The 5,547-nt window shown below is 40.4% G+C and overlaps 1 long non-coding RNA gene across 1 annotated transcript; it reads left to right on the top strand.

The window, feature by feature from the left end:
* Positions 1-3,262: 3,262 nt before the first annotated feature.
* LOC120797576 lies at positions 3,263-4,731 on the top strand. The gene is made up of 3 exons (XR_005708542.1): positions 3,263-3,336; positions 3,563-4,129; positions 4,285-4,731. It is a non-coding gene; the product is annotated as an uncharacterized LOC120797576 (long non-coding RNA).
* The last annotated feature ends 816 nt before the right edge of the window (positions 4,732-5,547 follow it).

Consider the following 5,547-nt stretch of genomic DNA (forward strand, 5'->3'; position numbering starts at 1 on the left):
GTCAACACTAAAGGGCTAATCGATTTATAATATTCTAGCATTTCCTTTCTGTGTAAGCAGTGAATTACTAAAACCCCAAAGAAGACAGTCCTGGTGCGAGGGTGGAGGACACACTGATAACAGGCAGGACACGAGATTACTGTGTTATCTAGAAGAGTGATTAGAGAGCAGAGGAGAGGAGAAGAAAATGTGCAATAATTTCCCAGTTTCCAAGGCGATGGACATTCCCCTCATTGTTTCTTCTCTACCTCTCTTTCTCTCCTCCTGTGTCGAAATGCATGCTTGAAGTAGGAAAACTGTGTGACATGCGCACTCATTTCGCCACTTTAGTTTAACATGATACCTGATGATTGAAACAGTTTTCCAAAGCCCTGAAGAGTCAAGGTGAGCGGCTCAAAAGCATCCCGCCTTCACTGCAAAACACTGAAATGTCAAAGTTTGGACTCCACTTTGACAGACGCTTTCAGTCTGGGACATTGGTGTATTACTGGAAGTCTGCAGGTATCTAATAGAAATTTAGGTTTTTCAACAAAAAGGCAAACTAACTTAATCCAGAACCTTTACTCACACGTATTAACCAGAAACAACTTTTAAGGTCAAGCACTGTGATATCCTTGACTGATCAATCGGTCACCTGACCTCAATCCTGCTGATCATGTGTTTCATCCGCTAAAGCCCAGAAGGAGGTGAAGGTGGTTGCGGCCCAGGCCTGGCAGAGTGTAACAGGGTTTCTACAGTGTGCCATGAAGCCAGTGGTGTGGGGGTTATGGCTCAAGAATGCCCTCTTTCAGTAGCTATGCTGCTTGTAGCTGTAAAACTTGGCCAGTTCATGAGCCCAGCGTTCAGACGTGTAACAAGAGAATGTAAAGCTTTTTATAGAAAGTAAGTAACAGTATGTAAGTAGTGCACTAGACAAACCAGCTAACTACTTGTTGCTAAAATAATTGGTTGATTTTTTTATAGGATGCTGTGTCTGAGATAACTGTTTGACTGACTAATATACAGTACATGTATATATTCTATTATTAATTTAAGTTTATATTATCTTGTCCAATTACTTTTTGGTCTCCTAAAATGGGGGTATTGTATCTAAGAAGGGCTACAGTTCCTGCAATGCAAATATAATGTGAATGCAAAGACTAATAAATTAAAGATGAGAGTCAACTTTGTTTTATTTCAAAATTCAGTGTACTGCAGCACAGAGCCAACACCACAGCTCATTATGCTAATACTTTCTGACTGCACTGTGGATTGGTTGAACTCTACCTTCTTGACAATTCACCTTCTTGTAGGAAATGCTGACTCTGAAATGTGCAAATATCCACAGAGTAGGGATCAAAACTATAGGTGAGCTGATCAGCAGAGCCAGACTCTTGCTCAGGGTTTTTATTTCTCTTGTTTGTCTTGGCCTGTTGAGATTTGACCGTGACCTGATACTTGCTCAGGAGGGTTTTATTTGATTTTATTTTGTTTGTCCTGACCACAAAGACACAGTTTATTTAAAAGAGTAACAACCCCTACTTATCCTGACCTTACAGACCTGATTCTTACAGTTGCAATCAGAAATATTCAACTCCCTCACCTCAAAAGCCATAGTGGTGTGGATGAAAGATAATGACAATAAATGACAGAAAACCACATTAAACAACAAAAATTATTTATTAATACATGAGATATTTTGACAAAAGAAGTTGACTTAACTGTGAAGTTCAAAGGAAAAATGTAACTCTTAGCACATGCGCATGTGCAGTATTATTCAACCCCCAGCTTCAGTACTTTGTGGCGCATCCTTTAGCTGTTATAACTTCCAAAAAACGTTTTCGGTAAGTGCTTACAAGCTTCTTACACCTCTCGATCGTAATCTTTGCCCATTCTTCACGTGCAAAAGCCTGAAGCTCAGTGATGTTTGATGGCTTCTGTGCTGCAACTGCCTTCTTTAAATCCCAAAGATTTTCAATCGGATTTGAATCTGGTGACTGAGAAGGCCACTCCAGGACGTTCCAGGATCTTTTTCTCCACCAAGCTCTGGTTGACTTTGAGGTGTGCTTGGGATCATTGTCTTGCTGGAAAGTCCAATGATTGTTTATTCAGTGCACGTCTTACAGTTGCCACTGAAGCACTTATACCAGCCTCCATCAGGTCATCCTGTAGGTGTCTTGCAGTCACACGCGGGTTTCTCTTAGTTGTTCTGACTAAGTTTCTAAGGGGCCCTTGATGAAATGTTGGGCTTTCTTCCACAGCCAGGCTGGTTTGCAGCTGTTCCATAAGTTTTAAACTTCCTTATAATGCTCCCAATGGTGTCTCTTGGAATATTACATTTTTTGGAAATGTTCTTATACCCAAGGCCCTTCAGGTGTGTTGAGATAATCTCCTCTCTCAGCTTTTGTGGAAGCTCCTTTGTTTAACTCCATGATTGCAACTCACCTTGAATACCTTCATGGGAGGGGTTTATATATGCATCACAGCTGAAGCAAATGAAGGATCATTATAGAGTTCCCAAAGGCCTAATTATGTTTCAGCTCCACTTTAGGCCATAAGAACTGTCAGACAGCTTTGAAAACAACAATATTATATAGGGGTTGAATAACTGTGACACGGCTATCTTAACAAAATATACTGTTACACACAAGTACTACACCATACATTTTCTGTATTGATTTTATGTATCACTCAACTCATAAAGAAGTCATCCGAAGCAGGATCTTGCTCTTTTAGAAAACTTCAGTTGATAAATCCTTAAAATCTTTGGGGGGTTGAATATTTCTGATTGCAACTGTAAATCGAAAACCATTTCATCCTTGACCTTGAGAAGTGCCATTGTACAGATGTTTTTCCTTCTATTTTCATCATTAATCAGCCTGTCCAAGCATAATTTTTGTGAAGACATTCTGCCCTTAGAACATTAACATACACACATACAGTAGCATCTTAATTAACACTGACTTCTCAAGCATGAGTATCATTTCAATAGGCTTTTTGGCTTCACGGTCTATTAGGAAAAGCGTTGGTGAAGTAAAAAGACAGAGGAAGGGGGAGTTGAACGACTGACAGAAAAGATCATCCATCGTGCTCGAGTAGAGAGCCCCCTTTGTGATGAGTGGAGCTCCATCCTCCAGGATGTACAAATAAGGGAGTGCCAGGCGTCTTTTAGAGAGGACATTAAAAGCAGCTGAGGAATGAAAATCAATTAGGAGCATGGCACAGGAAATGAGCATTCCCCTTGCCAGCCTGACCCGATATGTCAAATAAGAGAGGGCCACGTTGCAGTTAATACTGATGAGCAGGAGCTCAAGCTGCAGTTTTATGTCAGAAAGGCAGCAGCCCCCCCAAAAAGAGGTAGGAATACACTGAAGACTAAATGTTAAAGTACCAATAGGAAATGTCCAGGATTAAGCACAATGTTATCATCAAAGACACATAAAACACAGAAATTTTGGGTTCAGTAAATAAATGAACATTTGCACTGAAGATAAATATGAAATGTTTAAATTATAAAAGGAAACAACTTAAATTATACTAGTACAACTGCATTATCAACTAAATTATGTCTTTATTGTCTCAGGTTTGCAAATTGGCCTTTCAACTGGCTAGTTTTTATGGATTGCCTGATCCTTGCAAATGGCTCGAAAATGGCATGGGCCGTGAAAGTTGGTTCACCAATTTCATGAGAACGAATGCACAACTTTCTATGAGAAAGCCTCAGGCAACAAGCTTATCGAGCGCTACAAATTTTAATCAGAGGTGGTCCAGAGGGATCAATTGGCGCAGCCAACAGACAGACATTGAACAGTGAGGTGGGCAAGTGGGATGGTGAAATGATGAGCAATATCTGGCTGCCGGCAGCGATTTCGCTGCACTGGCTGTACAACCAAGTAATCTTCAGTGAAGGCAGCTTTCTCCCAGCTTCAGCGACTGACAGACCCCGTCCTGCTGCATCTCCATCTCGCCCCAGGCCATCCACTGCTGCATCTCCCCCCGAACCAGTCACTACTGCTCTGTATCCAGTAGCCAGTCCCTGGCTCTTCCTGTGCCAACAGTTCTCTTCCTGTGCCATTAACTCAGGGAGTTTGAGGCGGTTACCCTCACTTTAGTTACTCAATCACTACAAGAGGAGGAAGTCACCACTGAAGTAAGAGAAATTAATTGATTTCACCTCTAATAGTGTATGCCCATCAAATTTTGAAAATGAAATAATCATGCCTGTGTGTGTGTGTGTGTGTGTGTGTGTGTGTGTGTGTGTGTGTGTGTGTGTGTGTGTGTGTGTGTGTGTGTTTTGACAATCAGCAGGAGCATGTCCCAGAATTCTCTCCCAAACGCTAAGGATATACCCCAAAGCTAGTCCCTGGAAGGACAATGTACAATGGTGGAGACACCTGTAAAGGCAGCCCTTGAAGAGGAGAGAGGGAGGTGAAATGGAAACTCTTACCAGAACAAAAGGAGGGAGGAAAAAAGCAAAACAAGAAAAGTGCCTTTTCTGTGATGAATGGTATTCAAGCTCCCGGCCATGGAAGCAATGGATATTTTTCCATCTGGGGTCACTTGTAGAATGCACCGCTGGAGGCCACAACTACATTTGTTACCACTGTGAGTGACTGAGGTGACTGACAGAGTGAGTAACTGACTGAATGACCTTTATTTGTTTTGTTTTTATGGTTTATTAGGCTATTGTTATTGTTTGTATTAGTTGTGTAGTTGTTGCCTCCATCTGTGTTGTTACTGTTTACAACTGCTGTTCAGTGTTTTACAAATTAACTCTCTTAACCGTTGCTCAACAAATAAAATGATGAACTGAGAGTAAATATTTTTGTAGAATGGTCAAATTTTGAAGGTATTTTACATTTGCAATGAATTGGTTAGGCAGCTTTACAGCATTACACATGGGTGTTTCTGCACCATGGTACTGTTCCAACTGTACCCAACATGAGCTGTGTTTATGAGCTAATTTTGGAACATATGAGTTACTTATAGTTATTATTGATCATTACTTTTTTTAGTAGACAAGAAAAGGAAATATCATATGAAAAATCACGTCTCCAGTTTCTAGTTCTTGTGTGTTAATGAAAAAAGTGTGGCAGCTGTAATCTTTTTTTCTAACCCCTCACCTTATCACTAAATTTGGGTGGCAGCTGCAGACAACAGAGCCAAATTTGCAGTTATGGCCTAACTGCTCTGAAATGTGGAATAAAACCGTAATGGGCAAAACTAGCTCAGAACCACAGAGCGTCAGCAGTATGCAGGTTTTCATTCCAATTGATCACCTCAACAGATAAGGATTACTAATCAGTGGGTTGTGTCTTTCGGGATAAAACATTTTGACTAATATGAATACAAATGAAAGGTCACTATCATTTACATTCTGAGTTCCTTGTTTGTCTGTTAAGTAGTCTGCAATCTACAAACTTTAAAACAACCAATGAGATTGTTTATACATCAAGGGTAGCCCTGCCTCTTCCTAACATTCGAGTAGCTACAATTTCAAAATTTTGTATATAGTATGGAAGCTCATTTAGGCCATCAAAAGAAAAAAAATATATATGAAAAGTTAGG

The sequence above is a fragment of the Xiphias gladius genome, chromosome 12 (assembly GCF_016859285.1).
Source record: "Xiphias gladius isolate SHS-SW01 ecotype Sanya breed wild chromosome 12, ASM1685928v1, whole genome shotgun sequence".
Classification (NCBI taxonomy): Eukaryota; Metazoa; Chordata; class Actinopteri; order Istiophoriformes; family Xiphiidae; genus Xiphias; species Xiphias gladius.